Source organism: Pleurodeles waltl, chromosome 1_2, assembly GCF_031143425.1.
Source record: "Pleurodeles waltl isolate 20211129_DDA chromosome 1_2, aPleWal1.hap1.20221129, whole genome shotgun sequence".
Taxonomy (NCBI): Eukaryota; Metazoa; Chordata; class Amphibia; order Caudata; family Salamandridae; genus Pleurodeles; species Pleurodeles waltl.
In genome coordinates this window covers 72,828,387-72,846,192 of record NC_090437.1, presented here as the reverse complement: position 1 = coordinate 72,846,192, position 17,806 = coordinate 72,828,387, and positions in this window count along the sequence as shown.

Below are 17,806 nucleotides of genomic sequence, written 5' to 3'. Positions count from 1 at the left end.
GCTGCCCACTACAGGTCATACCAATGTATATATACCTGGACATATGGATTGAAATGTTTGCTCACCTAATACAATTTGCAATCAATTGACAGACTCTGTACTCATATTTGATCCAAGGTTGTTTATTTCAGTGCTCGTAAGTTGAGGGGGATGTGCAATGGGCAGGGGTGATGGTGGAGGAAGGTCCAGTTAGAGTCCAGTCTCTTGGTATCACAGGTGCATTGTCCAAGGGGGCATAGGAAGGGGAGTAGTGGCAGTTCAAGGTGGACAGGGTGACATAATGGGACAGAAGGGTGACAAGCAGGAGAGTCTTATTTCCTGGGGTGGGTATTGGCAATGTTCTCTGTCTTCTGCCTGGATCGCAGGGACCATTTGCAGGGTGGTTCTCCTTCTGCAGCAGTGGGGTGCTGGTGGCCTGTTGGTCCTGTGGCGGGTTCTCCTGTCCACTAGCACTGGCGGAGGTGGAGGGCTATTCATCTGTGTGGCTAGTGTTAGGGGCCGTTGTTGTGCCACTGCCTCCCTCATGGTCTTGGCCATGTCACCCAGCACCCTTGCAATGGTGACCAGGATGGTGTAGATGTTTTTTAGATCATCCCTGATCCCTAGGTACTGTCCCTCCTGCAGCCGCTGGGTCTCCTGCAGCTTGGCCAGTACCTGTCCCACGGTCTCCTGGGAATGGTGGTATGCTCCCATGATGTTGGAGAGAGCCTCGTGGAGAGTGGGTTCCCGGGGCCTGTCCCCACCCATTCGCACAGCAGTCCTCCCAGCTTCCCTGTTGGCCTGTGCCTCTGTGCTCTGAACTGTGTGCCCACTGCCACTGACCCCAGGTCCCTGATCGTCCTGTGTTTGTGGGGTTGCCTGGGGTCCCTGTAGTGGTGGACACACTGCTGATTGATGTGTCCTGGGGACAGTGGCAAGGGCCCGCTGGGTGGGTGCTGTGCTGGTGTTTCCTGATGGGGGAGGCTCTGTGGTGGGTTGGGACTGTGGCAGGGGAACCGACTGTCCAGAGGTCCCTGATGGGCCAGGTTGGTCATCCTGATCCAGGCGTGCAGAGCTACTGTCATCACTGTGGGCCTCTTCAGGGGGTGGACTGGTTGTAGCTGGCACTTCCTCTCTGGTGACGTTGAGTAGGGGTCCTGTGGGGATGCAAATGCAGTGTTAAAGTATATGCGTGTGCCATATTGTGCATGGGTGTGTTTCCCTGTATGATTATGATTTCCCTATCAGCTTGGACTTGTGTTCGTGGTGGTTTTGTGGGCTGGGTGAATCTCTGTTATGGGCATGCTGTGGTGATGGGTGTCCATGCAGGTCTGTAATGGGTGTCCATGCATTGATTTTGCATGCAGGGCTTGGTATTGGGATAAGTGGGTTGTGATGGTGGGGTATATGTGAGGTGGTGGAGTTATGGGGGTGAGGGTAGGGGTAGGAGTTTGTGATGGCATGCAGGTAGGGTGGGGGATTTAGTAGTAAAGATTTGACTTACCAGAGTCCAGTCCTCCTGCTACTCCTGCGAGGCCCTCAGGATGCATTATTGCCAAGACTTGCTCCTCCCATGTTGTCAGTTGTTGGGGAGGAGGTGGGGGTCCACCGCCAGTCCTCTGTACTGCTACCTAGTGTCTTGCAACCACGGAACGCACCTTCCCCCGTAGGTCGTTACACCTCTTTCTGATGTCATCCCTTGTTCCTGGGTGCTGTCCCATGGCGTTGACCCTGTCTACGATTCTCCGCCATAGCCCCATCTTCCTTGCAATGGACGTCTGCTGCACCTGTGATTCGAATAGCTGTGGCTCTACTCTGATGATTTCCTCCATCGTGACCCTTAGCTCCTCCTCAGAAAACCTGGGATGTCTTTGGGGTGCCATGGATGTGGTGTGAGTCTTAGGTGTGAGGATTTGTGGGGTGATGTGTGGGCTGATGTGTTGTGGTGTGTGGTGTGAGGTGCTTGGATGGTGTATGGGTGATGGTGTGAGGTGCTTCAGATTGAGTGGGTGCTCCTGCCTTGTCTCTCTCTCAGTTGTCAAATCCTTTGGGTCGTAAGGGGTTGTGGGTAATGTGGATGTGTGTTTTATATTGGTGTGGGTGTGTGGGCGTGGTGTGTGTATGTGTGTCAGGTGTGTGTAGTTTGAATTGTCCAATGTGGTTGTGTTTTGTAAGTGTGTGTATTTTGAGCGCAGCGATGTGTACCGCCAATGGTTTACCGCAGTTCAAAGACCGCCACAGTGATTTGTGGATCATGATACTGTGGTGGTGTTCCTGTTGGCGTAACGGTGTGGGTTTTGGTACCGCCAGTTTATCACTGACCTTTGGTGTGGCGGACTTGTGTGGGTGTCTGAATAGTGGTGGATTTCTCTGTGTGGGTCATAATACCAGTAGCGGATTACCACAGTGGTCACAGTATGTTGGCGGCCGTCAGCACAGCGGTAGGTGACATTTACCACCAGGATTGTAATGAGGGCCATAATGTCCTTGTGTTCAAAGTTCTCCATCAAATTTAGAGCTTCACATTCATTTTGATATTTGTTTATTTATAATGGCTTCCAATAAGTTTCTTAGGGTGGTAGCAGCACAAAATGATCTTGCTTTATAGACCTATGGGTGCAAGGAATGATTGGTCTTGAGGCAGAAGGACTTCCTCACCACTGGATGGAGAAGCTCTGTTTCATGGGGACAGCAGCATCCAACAGATTAACCCAGCAGCTGCAAATAAATGGCAGAATCAGAACATTCAGATATCACCAATATCTGGCAGGGTTACGTCAGTCATCTTTGTGGCTTGTGTTGGTTAGTCTATCACTCAAAATTCACCAGAGGTACAGCAGTAGCCATCTTGCATTTTAAAAAATCTGTTATTTTTTAACAAATATGGGTTTCAGCCAAGACAATGGATGTGCAGTGATATGTACCAGGAAATACAGGGGGTGATTCTAACTTCGGCGGGCGGCGGAGGCCGCCCGCCAAAGTTCCCCCACCAAAATACCGCTCCGCGGTCGAAAGACCGCTGAGGGTATTTTGGGATTTGCCCTGGGCTGGCGGGCGGCCGCCCGCCAGCCCAGGGCAAATCAACCTTCCCACGAGGACGCCTGCTCAGAATTGAGCCGGCGTAGTGGGAAGGTGCGACGGGTGCAGTGGCACCCGTCGCGTATTTCAGTGTTTGCATAGCAGACACTGAAATACTTTGTGGGGCCCTCTTACGGGGGCCCCTGCAGTGCCCATGCCATTGGCCCCGCGGCACCCCCTACCGGGAGACCCGCCAGGAACAGGATGGCGGTAGGGGGTGTCAGAATCCCCATGGCGGCGGAGCGCGCTCCGCCGCCATGGAGGATTCTGCAGGGCAGCGGGAAACCGGCGGGAGACCGCCGGTTTCCCGCATCTGACCGCGGCCGAACCGCCGCGGTCAGAATGCCCTGCGGGGCACCGCCGGTCTGTCGGCGGTGCTCCAGCCGACCCTGGCCCCGGTGGTCTCTGACCGACGGGGTCAGAATGACCCCCACAGTGTGTTGTGTGCAATATCATTGTAAACTATGTGATGCAAAGTGGATAAAAAGATGAATAAAATCTATTTTATTAAGGCTTGATTGTTGCTGTAGCAGTAACCAAGTGCTGGGGATACCAAAATAATAAATCAACAACCATGCCTAATTTATGATCATAAACGTGGGTGCTTTACCAGGCGACTTTATGTCTATCATAAGCATGCAATTCATAGACAAATAAATTAAAATAATCTATTTCTAAGAACCAAAAAATAAAAGCAATATAGCTTAAAAACAAATAAAAATACAAGTTGGTTGAAAATAATAGGACACCTCCTCCAAGATCAGTCAACAACAACAATTTACTATTAAACTGTTTTCAAAAGAAAAGAAATTTAGACCACATAGCTAATCCCAGTTTTAAGACTGAATCATAAAGTTAGAGCCAACGACACAAAGAGAGATGGAGGCATGGTAGAAAAGGTTTAAGAGGAAGAATGAGGGCAAAAGGCCCTCCATACGATGAGCACAAAGAAGTACGATCATGGGTGCAGGGATAATACTAACTTTAAAGCAATTGAAAGTTGGGGTGTGGAATCCCCACTGCTGCCAAGAAAACAAGGTGAGAGGGCAGAAGGAGAAAGATAGAGGTACATGAAAGAGAGACAGTGTAAATATAATAAGGCTTCAGGAGTAATACCCTCGGAAAAGAAATTTAAAAAGTGAAATTTTACCCAGTGACAGGAGATGGGAAGGGTGAAGGGATAATTATCAATGCAAACTTTGAAGAAAATGAGAACTGTTTTCAAGATTAATGGCATTACTTCATCAGAAAAAAATGTGAAAGGCAAGTTTGAAAATAATGGTTTCTACTGAACTGTAAATATCACTTATCTTGAGAATGTTGATTAAATAGGTTTAGGTGAAATGTTTTCTCAGAATTGGTGTTTCATGACTTTCATTTCTAGGAAAGCACGTGCAACCATAAAATTACATATCAAGTGAAACAAAAGTGTCTTGTTATGAACTACAAACTATAATGTGCTTATACAGTACACTCATTCAGGTAATTACCCATGCTGTGACTCATAACATAATCAGTAATTGCTAATTGTTATTGTAGAGTTACATTTTAATATGTATCATGCACATAGAGTCTGTAATCTCCTGGGCTGGGGAACTCTTCCTCATTGTTCATTTATTGTTTGGCATCACTCATTCAGTTCACTGAGCTGATGATCATTTCTCCACATTCTAGATAACTAAGGAGTTTCTATTGCTGTTATTCACAGTTCGATGTGCCTTTGTTAGCTGGTCTCCCCACTTTGAGAATTGTTCGTAAGAGAAGCCGTTATGTATTCCATAATCATTCAACTAATGTATCGCCATCCTGACCCTAATTTTGTATTTTTGCAGGATTAACCTATTTCTTACTTCTTTTGCTGTTTTACATATCAAGAGAAGGTTACACAGATGTCTTATTCTGTACATTGAGATTTCATGTATTACAATTACTGTAGATTGACTCTCTGATTTCCAAGTTACAATGCCTAAAGTATTAAAGCCTATATTTATACTTATTTTGCACTGCATTTACGTCATTTTTTTACGCAAAAGTGGAGCAAACTTACAATATACAATTATATTTTGAAGTTTGCGCTGCTTTTTCATAAAAAAATGACACAAATGTGGCGTAAAAAAGTAAAAATATGGTCCTTAATGTTTTGTGGAAGAGGGTAGACTTTGCAGTTATCATATTGGTGAGGAGCGATAACATTAACCTTGTGGAAAATATGTACTCCCTCATTGTGCATGCTATGTACTTAAACAACTCAATACTGTGCCTGAAAAGTAAGGCTATTTGAGCATTGCCAAAGTGAGCAAGGGGGGTCCCAAAACACGTTTTCCCCATTCATTTTTCCATAGGAATTTTGAACAGCGATAGCGCCAAAACTACTGGACAGAATTACACCAAATTTGGAAGGAAGGTTGGCCCTGGTCAAGTAGGAAATTGTTTTTGTTTTGGTGTAAATCCATTCAGTAGTTTTTGAGAAATTAAGGAGAAAAGAAATTTGTATATCTAGGGAAGCGAAGGATTCACAACCCCTCCTGATCTTGTGCTGAGATCTGATTGGCTGACAACACTTCAACAAGGAATCCGTTGAAGTGTTGTCAGCCATGTTGGGATTTGGCTTCAGCCGAGTCCCAGAAAAAAAGGTAAAAAATAAAGAAAAGGGGCCAGGGTACGAACACCCTGACCCCTTAGATATGGTGGCGGGGTCCCAAAGGGACCATCCCTGGGCTAAAAGGCATTTTATTTTATGTTACAGCCGGAGTCGAGTTGGACCCGTGGGTCTGCCATAAAATATATATTTTTTTAAATGAAGCTCGGACTCCTGCACTTCGTTATTATAAAGCCCCCAGGTAAGCCAAGTCCTGGGGGCATTTGCTAAATAATGCAGGGGGCATCATTGCCCTCTCATGCTGGCCTGGGGACTGCTACCACCCTGGGGCTTATAAATAATATTTGGGGGGTTGTGAGCCCTCCGCTGCCCCAGGGATCATGACCCCCTGGGGCAAAAATGTTTTTACATCATGGGGGAGACCCAATGGCCTCCCCCACAGCCCCAGGGACAACCACCTTCCCCGGGGTATAATCAAATATCAGGAGGGGGCGCACAGCCACCCACGCCCTGGGGATCACCACCTCTACGGGGCTATCATGAAAATATGAGCGGGCGTGCAGCAACCCCCCCCCACAACCTCAGGGATCACCACCTCCGCAGGGCTCTGTCAGAAATAATTACAAGGGGTCCGTTTTGGATCTCCTTTAGCCCTGGGGATCATCACCTCCCCTGGGCTATATCTTGTTGGGGGCCATGCAGCCCCCCTCATGGAGCCACTAATGACCCTGCGGACCGCCACCCCCCAGGGCCAGCTTCTGCTATGTCCTGGGGTGCCCACCCACGGAACATAGCTGTGTGCTGTGGCTTGGCTGCTGTTACAGCAAACACTTTGGTTTTAGACAGCAGAACCTCTAAAACAGGTCCACTGTCAAAAATGAAGCTTTCATCTCTGTCACATGGAAGTGTGCAGGGACAAGAAATGAAATGCTTCAGCAACCACAGAGCTGCTGTTAAAGGAATTCCGTGCTTGCTGAAGCAATGACAACAGGAGGGAAGCCTTAAGGCTTCCCCCACAGTGCCAGGTAACCCGTATAGGGCTTGTGTCAAAACAAAAAAATAAAATTTAAAAAAACATGTGTTTGAGTCCAGCCGGACTTGTTTTCCTCTTTTTGTTTAACTACAAATCTTTAAGGCTCATACTGAAAGGTAATATTACTCTTTTTAAATTAGATATACATTTTTGTTTTTAACTTGCCCAGAAATATCTCATTATAAGTATGTCATTTATCAAAGTCTAAAAAACTCTTCATCTCTTTCCCTCTCATTCTCTTTCTCTCTCTCTCTCTATCTCCCTCTATCTCTTTCAATCTTTTTCCCACTCACACCCACTCAGACACTAACACACCCACTCACAGACCCACTCAGACACTCACTCGCCCACTCACAGACCCACTCAGACCCTTGTGCACCCACTCACAGCCCCAGTCAGACCATCATGCACCCACTCACAGACCCATTTAGACAGCTATGCAACTACTTACAAACTCAGACTGTCACACACCCACTCACAGACCCACTGACACCCTCCTTCTCCCACTCAGAGACCTGCACACACACTAACGTACCCACTAAAACACTGATTAACACACTCATTCCCAGATACACCCTCTCATATCTGTTCTCACACCCAGTGATGCCGTGGCCAACACCCACCGCGCACAGCCACAGGGCCATGCACAACATGGGGTTGGGTGGTTGGTGGGGGTTGGCTGCAAGGGCTGGCTGCATGCCAGGTCTTGCGGGCAACTTCCCGTGGGCATGGGTGAAGGCAGTGCATGGTGCAAGGTTGGGTGCTTTTAGGGGGTTAGTCACAGGCCCTGGCGTGCGCAAATTTGGGTGGATTAACGTATAGTAATGAAAATTACTATACATTGAAAAAAACATAAAATTCAATGAAAAAAACAAAGGTTACATGGATGTTATGGTTATGAAATAGAACTTAAAAAAATGAAATTGAAATTCACTTAAAAAACCAACGGTTAGAGGGATGTTATAGTTAGGCTCACATTTGAAATGTACAAAATCATGGAAATTCACCAGTTATAGTCAGAGTTACCTCAAGTAGCTATAACTCTTGCCATAGGCTAACTATAACTTGGGCAAGGAACTATGGGGGTCATTACGACCTTGTCGGTCGGCATTAATATGGTGGTAAGTACCGCCAACAGGCTGGTGGTTCTTACCGCCATATTATGACATTGGCGGGTTGGCTGAAGCCAACCCACCAATGTACCATCTCGGACCGCCACAACGGTAACAACTGCCAGGCTGGAGAAATCCATCTCAAACCCAGCTGCTGTCATTATTCCGCCTGCAGGATTATGACCTCGCCTACCGCCATGGTTTCCGTGGCGTTCTTAACACCACGTAAACCATGGCGGTAGGCCATATCAGTGACAGGGAACTCCTTCGCTGTCACTGATAGGGGACTCCCCCCTTCCTCTCCAGGTACCCTCCTACCTCTCCAAACCATCCACCCCACCCCCCACTACATTCATGCCACCTTCACACACGCGCATCCAAACACCCTTTCCCACATGCTTCCACACATGCATACATCTATTCACACACACATCCGCACACACTTTCAAAAATACACGTAGACATGCATTCACCTAACACAACATACATGCACTCACACTTCCATACATGCACACACGCATTCAACACGCAACACACACCAGCATCCATGCACACACAAACATTCACACACCCCCACACACACACACAACACCCCTACCCTACTACCCTGTCAGAGACCCGACTTACCTTTATTCAGGGGGCCCTCTGTCAGCAAACAGGACGGGGCGCTCCTACCGCCAGCAGCACCCACCAGGAGAACACCGCCAGGCCATATTATTTGTCATAATATGGCTGGCAGCGGTCTACTGGCGTGGCGCTGCTGGTGGAAGAAGCGCCACCTTACCGCTAACCGCCGGCATGGACACAGACATATTTCCATCCATCTTGTGGCAGAAATTCTGCTGTGGTCATAATACGTCGGACAGCTGGTAGCCGCAGCGACGGTCTTTTGGCGGCCGTCGCCTTGGCGGAAGGCATTTTTTACCGCCAATGTCAAAATGAGGGCCTATGTTCCTAGGATGGCATTGAGTGTAAACCAAGGGGGAAATAAAGTCTGTGCTTTAAAGATAAGAGTTTTGCATAAATGTACTTTTCTTGCTAGATTATGACATCCTAAAAATGATATAGCTGTTACTTCTGTTCATGTAAATCAGCAGTGCAGATATTAAGCCAATTATGTAATTCCATGAGAGATATTGCTGCATCATGACAGATTTCAGGACCAGCCTAGGGGGACATCAGTGATGATAATATCTAGTGACAAGGAAGAGAATGATAGGAATAGCCCAGGTCTTAGGGGCATTACTAACAAAATGCTGAGCAGCCAATAGCCAAATAGACTAAAACATTTATGGTGGATCCTGAGAGGGCATAGCTTATGTAATCTATATTAGCATGAAATGTTTATGAACTAATGTGTGATAATGCCGCATAGAAATTGTATTAGTATATTTTGCTAAACGTGCACTTGAAATGTGACCACGGGGAGTGGCCGCCATTGTATACGGGGACTAATAAAAATAACTAATGTTCTGTTAAAGAATGGTTTTGTACTAATTATTAATGATTATGTTATTAAAGTTTTGATAAATAAATCCTGTAGGCCTTAGTTAGCACGAGTCAAGGCCTAGCTGCCTGGCTCTCATATTAAATGTGTTTTTCTAAATGTGCAGTGTGCTGACTCGCAAAAGGACATGAACTCTTGTTTTTTTTCCCCTTCAAACTAGGAGCTGAATGTAACTATGGTAGATCCATTCTCATGAAATTCATATTGCTTGTGGAAATGTAATAGCTAAAATGCAACAGTGTAGGTTAGTATAATGTACAAGGTCATTCAAACTGGTACAGACAATGGAGCTACTGACTGAAGATGTGCAAAGAAATGACAGAAGGATGAAATCATACCGGACGTGCTACCTCTGAAGACGACAATCATATGGACCAATAAACTGTCTGAGAACTAATGTGGGGTGAAAGATTAGTGACATCATCTGTTTTTTAATTGGCTAAAAATAGTGAGGTGCAATATTTGTCCAATCAAGTTTTAGGGGAATGTACAATGAAAAGGGGATAAAAACCCCTGTCACCAGGAAGTAAATTAGAATTAGGGAGCAGGAGACAAGGAGAGGTTGGTTAGGGAAATGCTCTTGATTCGATCCAGAAACTCTGTCACTCTGTTTGGTGACTTAATTTGGTTTTGCTTAAACCATCCTCTTTCTTAGATTGCCCATTTTACACTTTACCTCCTTATGAGGGAAGTGCCCCCTTTTTGTCCCAGTGCTGAGTTTTGACTGATGGCGAATCAACTGATGTCCTGAAGACGAAGACTGTACCTGAATGCTGACCCAATCCTTGGAGGGTAACTATGATAATGAAATTGTGATTGTCTGTTTGCTTTTCCTTTCTAGGTACCAACTGCTTACTTTTGACAGAGACCATAGTTAGACGTTTTCCAAATTGGTGTTCAAAACTGTTTTGCATGAAGCCCAACATGCTAATGCTAATCAGTGGTTAGGACAGCGGTTCACTACACCAACACAAATAGACAAATGATTGAATCTATGCTTTTTTGAACTGACGCAGTAATGACACTCTGCTAAAGTTGATCTATGTTGACGTTGTGTTATGTTCTAATAATTGCGTTCCTTGCTTTGGTTAAGTCTTATTCGAGTTGCCAAATCATGACAATGTTATTGAGTGCTTTGCTTTTGAGATTGACACACCTGCTTTTAGAATTGTAATCAATAGGGAATAAAACTCATACAATTCTACTAAACTGGTGTGGTTATTCATGACTGCAAGGTGATGGTGGTGTCTTGAGTTGATTAATGTCTTTGACTAAAATGAAATGCATTGTTGTAATAAATATTGATGACATTATTGACGTATTGATTGACATATTGAATAGCTATCTCGTCCTAAGGTGTCTCTCAACTGGGTCAAAAGATTCATTGGCCTAAAACGAGTCCTAATGTGTAATAAATTATCATAGAGGGATGCGTTAACAGTTCTGGTAGCAGAGCGACGGTTTAGGCCCTTTGGGGCCCTAGCACGGAGAATTATTGTTTAGATTGTTTTTCTGAGATAATGCAACTTGGAAGTATGATGTGTTTCTAAATTCCCCATGACTTTCCCGGGATCTCAGAGCCTGCCTAAGTGAGTTGGGAATGTTCTCGGCGTCTTAGCATGTGTGGTGTAGAATTTGCGTTTGCTCAGCTTATGCATATTGCAGATGATTTGTGAGGATTATGTGTGTTTAAGCCAGGTAATGTTGTTTTAGCAAGAGTGGGTGTACTCCACAGTATGAGAGTAGGGAAGTCGGCGTACTTCATGTGAGTGTGGCGCTTTGTGCTAAAAAATTATCCACGTGGTTGGTTGTTAATGTACGGACCCGTCGTGGTCTAAGACTCCGGAATATATTGACAAGTGTAGGAGACACTTGGGTTTATGTTATAATTTGTGCGGTTTAAATAGGTCAATCGGGCGTGGTTGACAAGTCAAGTTTGAGTCTAAATGTGTGAGTGAAACCTTCGATGGAGATTTGGCAAGTTCTATAGTGCACTAGGACGAACCATTGACAAGTTGAGAGTAGGATTTGCGGGTCGAATTCTGCTTGCGTATGCGGGAACTGAGAAGGAGAGAGTAGCAGCCGAGGCTTCAAGTGAAATCTCTATAAAGTTCTGAAGAGATTGTGTACCCTTCCTGTAGTAAACTGGCAAATTTGAGTTGATGTTGTTGTTAAAGGTGCTCGCAAATATATTGCATTAGGTTGGTGTGAATCCAGCGTGAGGAGGACAAGCCGCAAGACTTTGTCAGCTGCAGTGTGTGAGTGTGACATCAGTAGTGCCGTGCTGGGATAGGTCAGTTACCAAGGGGGTCGCGCATGGATTGGCAGCCGTCCGTGAGAGGCATTAGGTTGAGAAAGGTGGATGAAGAGTGCCTGGGAATTAAAGTCACTTCCTGATCAAATACAACACAAAAGAAAAGACGCAAAAATGAATTTTCTTAAAGCTTTTAGAAGCGCTCTGAAAGGAGACGCATACATTGTGGCGAGTGAAGGGGAGCCTACACCGCCTGAGGGTACTCCAGCATATATAGTAATGGAGGAAAAGGGAGTCGTGCCTTGCCTATGGATGAAGCAGTGGCGCAAGTTAACAGAGAAGGAGGGATGTTTGGCGTTTCCGGAGTACGGAACTTTCAATATGAGAATTTTAGAAAATTTGAGGTGGATGTTGAGTGTAAAAAAGCCACCTCCGAGGCCAGCTCAATATGAGGCATTAGCAGTCTGGGATTTAATGGCCATACGACAAAGACAGCAGAAGTTTGAGAGAAGAATGAAGAGGGCAGAGAAGGCCTTAGCTGAGGATAGATGGGACAATGAGAGCAAAATGTGGAGAAGGGGAATAGTTGACGGACTCAGATTGTTTCCGGCAATAACACAAGAAGACGAGACACAGGGTAAGAAAGCCACCTGTAAGACAGATAAGAGCTCTAGCAAACCAAAAGAGACTATGAGGTCTTGGATAGAAGAAATTGACTCAGATGATGAAGAGTTTCTTAATCAGTTGTTGCACGATCGCCCGCCACCTTATGCAGTAGACGACCATGCCCTGAGTACTTGTGCAGGTTCTGGCAACCAGACGCAGGATAAGGGAGTTACAGATACAGTGCAGACTAGTGATTCGGTTTTGACACAAAATGGTGTCAGTGTACCCACTGCGCCAGACATGCAGATACAGTTGCAACCTCCACCGCAGATACAGAGAATCTATCCAGACGTCCCAGTATTAGAGACTACTACGAATCTAATGGTGCCGCCTGATCCGATATAGACAAAATCAAGGTTAGTGCAGATTGAGCCAACTCCGCAATTGCTGCCCCAGCCGCAGCAACAGCTGATCCCGGGTTATAGTCCAGCAGTAGGATCTCCGTTAGTACCTGCACCAGCCACAGTGAGCCAAGCGTTGGGAGTTACTGCTCCGCGGGGGTTGGGACCAAGTCAGACACCAGCTGCCATATCGCTACCTATCACAGTTGGTCCTCCGGTACCATTGTATGCACAGGGTAAGCCTGGTATGTGTGATCAGGGAGTGATGACCCAAGAGGCAGTAAGAGCAGGGTCCATAGGAACTCCCCAATTAATGGCACCAAGAGAGCAATCAGCTGAAGGACCCAGGTCCTTGTTAGACCTCAGTCCGACTGAAGCACCTTTAGAGGCAATGAGGCAAGCGGGGTTAGGTATGCTGACCCCACAGACAATAAGTACAAATGCCTCACAGTCACCAATGATGCATGCAGGGAATATTTTGTTGCAAGGTTTTACTGTACAACAGTTGAATGAGTGGTTAGAAAAGACCTGTGCTTCACAAAATACTGTGGTAACTGCGGAGAAGCTAGAAAGGGAAGAATACCAAAATTTTGAGAGACTGGGAGTAGAAGCTGTGGAACTAGTGGAAAGGAAAATGGGGGTGAACAGATTAAAGTCATACACAGAAGCAGAATTGAGATATCTGTGCCCCAAAATCACTAAAGAAGTAGATAAGGTACATCAGAGGTTGGCGAAGCTGGCAGACAAATACAATATAGATATTGAGAATACTAAACATTTGAAAAGAAGCTACAGATTAGACTTTGACTCCAAGGATTTTGAGCATATGAGGTCTGCCGGAATGAAAGCGCATCTCAAAGAAATACTGCACAGTGCGCAGATCTGGGGAGCTTTAGAGAAATCGGAAGACAGATGGGCAAAGAAGAGAGATAAGGAGAAAAGCGACAGTCCGGTTTAAGTCAGGCTAAAGATTCACCAGATACGGGATCAGTAAAGATGTTGCCAATGAGAGAAACAGCTGGAGGGGTTCTAGTCCACGTACCGTGGTCTAGTGGAGACATTCTGTCATTCACAAACGATTATCCCAGGTTGAGGGAGAAACCGATAGAGTGGTATCAGCAGACAGACTGGTTTGTGAAGCTTACGAAGTGTCTCTGGGAGGACTTGAATACCTTGTTTGAGATCATTGTTCCACCTGACTTATGGCTTGAGTGCAAGAAAGGTGTGGATTGGCCGACGCAGGAACCGGCAAGGGATAAGGTGACTGGAGCACCATCTGAGGAGGTGATGATGTACTATCATAAAGTGATTGAGTTTTTGAAGTAGAAAGTGTCGCCGAAAGTGACTGATTGGCAGAAAATCGACCGGACCTCACAGGAGGTCAAAGAGTCAATCCATGCTTACTATGAGAGGTTGTTGAAAGCGTTTACGCATTACAGTGGCACTGAGACTATTGAGCGGAAAGATATGAACCATCTTATGTTTAGATTTGTTGAAGGGCTAAGACCAGAGGTTAGCCAGATGATTAAGAATCATTTGATCTGTTGGCAAGCGAAGCCGATTGATGAAGTACTGTAGTGACGAGATTGAACTGAAGCAGAGAACGTTGAAGGAGAAAGTGATGGTGATGCAGATTAAGGCAGCACAGGCAGGTATGCAGGGAAACGGAATCCAACAGATGGTACAGCAGCAATTGCAAGGGAATGGCATGTTTCAGGCAGAGCCGAGAGGTCGAGGTTTTGTGAATCGCGGTCCAGACTTGAATACTGTTGTGGTTCAAAATGATGTGCAGGGGATGAAAAAAATGTCACCATGTCACGCGTGTGGGGCTTGGGGCATTGGAAGCGGGAAAGCCCAAATGTGGTGCATGATGGTGTTGTTCAATAAAGCACTGATATCGGTACATTCCAAAATGTGAGGGGTTCAAAGTTGAGAGGTCAAAATCAGAACCTCCAAAATAACATGGTTCAGATGCAGGGGTTACAGCCCATGCAGCAAATGCAAATGCCACGTTTTCAACCAGCACAAATGCAGCAGGTACAACAGCAGGTTCCCATGGTACCCAGACAGCAAATGCAATTACCATTAGCTCCAATGGGACAGCAACAGGTGATGCTTCCTCAGCAGGTCACAGGCTAAATGATGAGTCAAAATAACACAGTGCAGCAGTTCCCATTGCGTGGTGAGGATGCAATAAATGATGAATGGTCGGATGATAGTTCAAACAGTGAGGAGTGCAGGCTTGCAGCGTCCCTAGTAGTAGATCAGAGGGGACCCTATGTAAAGGGGAAGGTGATGGGCCACAAGGTCTCATTCTTGGTTGACACAGGAGCTACACGCTCTACAGTCAGAAGTGCAGAGGTTCCGAAATTACCACTATCAGGGCGTACCATAAGAGTGGTAGGAGTAGCAAACCAGTACCGACAAATCCGATTACTGACCCAGTTCAAGTTGAGATTACCTGCACTAATTAAGAGATTGAAGTGCAAACAAACAGTGATGTTGAGGGAGATGATGGGCAGTTTTCAGAATCAGAAACAGAGACCGCAAATTAAGACTACCCTGTGATAACCATGTTCCTGATGCTTACAGTAACTGAATTGCCAGCTGAGCTGCAAGGAACCGTGACAGAGAAAGTGTGGGACCTGACAGGAAAGGAAGTGGGACTGATAAAAGGAGTAGAACCGGTTAAAGTACAAGTAAAGCCAAATGCAGTGTTTCCCCAGGTGCCGCAGTACCACATGGCACAAGATGTTCTCATCCAGGTATCACAGATAATTACCGACTTTGTAAAGCAAGGAGTTCTGAAGGAGGTATTGAGCAGCCCATGTAATTCGCCAATAATGGGTCTGAAAAAGCCTTGTGGGAAGGTTCGAGTTGTGCAGGATATGAGGAAAATAAATGATATTGTGGTAAAGTGTTGCCCCATAGTGCCAAATCCAGCAGTGATCATGTTTCAGGTTCTATGTGATGCAGAGTGGTTCACAGTTGTGGACCTGTCACAAGCATTCTTTTTGGTGCCTCTTCATGAGGTCAGCCAATTTTTATTCAGTTTCAAATTCCTGGATAAGGTGTACAGTTAGTGCAGAATTCCTCAAGGGTTTTCTGAGTCACTTTCCATCTTCAATCAGATATTGAAGAAGGACTTGGAGTCGCTAGAACTGACTTTCAGTTCAACTCTAGTGCAGTACATTGATGACTTGCTGATTGCGTTCAGAACAAAAGATGACTGTAGGTATGACACAATTGCCTTATTGAATCATTTGGGAAAAAACTGACATAAAGTGTCCCCAAAGAAGCTGCACTACTGTCAGAAAGAGGTGAAATACTTAGGGCACTTGATAGAGAATGGGTCCAGGAGAATATCAAAAGAGAGGGTGACGGCCATACTACAGATGAATCCCCCGACAACAAAGAGGGATGTCAGGATGTTTTTGGGAATGGTGGGCTACTGTCGTCAGTGGATTCCCAATTTTTCAATTATCTCTAAACCACTGATAAAACTGACAGGCAAGGAAACTAAGGATGACCAGTATACTATAATTTTGTCCGAGGAAGAGCTTGAGTCATTCATGGAATTGAGAGAGTGCATGTGTAGGGCACCAGCCTTAGGTATGCCTGATTACACGAAGCCTTTTCTACTGTTTTGTCATGAACGTGATGCTTGTTCTTTGTCTGTCTTAACACAGGTCCATGGAGGTGCACACCGTCATGTAGCATATTTTCCAGCTACTTTGGACCCAGTCGCAGCAGCCTTACCGGGTTGTTTGCATGCAGTTGCAGCAGTTGGTCAGAGCCTCACACAGTGTGAAGGCATAGTAATGGGACATCCCTTAACAGAAATGGTTCCGCATTCAGTTGAAATTTTGCTAACCCAAACTAAAACTCAGCATATGACAAATGCCCGACTTACTCGATATGAGACAATTATTCTGGGATCACCCAATGTTTCTTTGAAACGATGTACTGTGTTGAACCAGGCAACTCTACTTCCTGTTGAAAACACTGTGATTAGCAATACAGAGGAAGTGGAGCACGACTGTCTTGAGGTAACAGAACTATGTACCAAACCCAGACCTGACATTAAACATACGCAGTTAGAAGAAAATGACTGCATTATGTTTGTTGATGGATCCTGTTTGAGAGACTCAGTCGGAATACTGAGTGACGGTTATGCTGTATGTACAATCACCGGTATTATAGAAGCCTCCTGGCTTGAAAGACTGTATTCCGCACAGGTGGCAGAATTAATTGCCCTTACTAAGGCATGTCATGCAGCTGAAAATCTGAAAGTCACTATCTACACGGACAGCAGGTACGGATTCAGAATCGTACATGATTTAGGGCAATTGTGGTCACAGAGGGGTTTCATGACCTCTTCTGGTTCACCAGTGAAAAATGGCAAACAGATTAAAGATTTGTTGCATGTGATTCAGTTACCTCTTGAAATTGCTGTGGTGAAATGCAATGCTCATGTTAAGTCACAAGACTTTGTGTCAATGGGAAACGGCTATGCAGATCAAGTCGCAAGAGTTTGCGCATCAAACTGTATATCGTTCAAGGATCAGTGGGAATTGTTACCGCAAACTGAAAATGAAACGTGCTTAAATTTTGCATTAAGAGTTGTTGACACATTAGATGAGCTAAAATCACTGCTGGGACGTGCTAGCAGAGAGGAGAAACGTTCCTGGCAGAGAATGCAATGTGTACAAAGAGCTGATGACTTGTGGGTGTCAGAGGAGGGGAAGTTGGTTTTGCCAAACAGTCTCTTGTCACAATTTGCAAGGCTTTATCATGGGCAGGCACATCTTGGGAGAGACGCAATGATCAGATTGTTCAAAATTGATTGGTTTAATCCAAAATTCAGACAAGCCGCAGAGGTTACCTGTCACAGGTGCATCATCTGTCAACAGATGAATGCAGGAAAAGGGACTGTGGTGACTTTGAGCCACATGGGGAGAGCTGGAGGTCCGTTTAGCAAGATGCAGATGGATTTCATTGAGATGCCCGTGTGTGGAGGCTTGAGGTACGTGTTGGTAATTGTGTGTGTTTTCAGTCACTGGATTGAAGCTTACCCTACATGTAGAAATGACAGTCTCACAGTTGCAAAGCTGTTGCTTAGAGAGTTAATACCACGGTTCGGATTCCTGGTCTCTTTAGAATCAGATAGGGGCAGACACTTCGACAATGAGGTGATAAAGCTCTTGTGTGCTGCATTAGACATTGCTCAGAAGCTG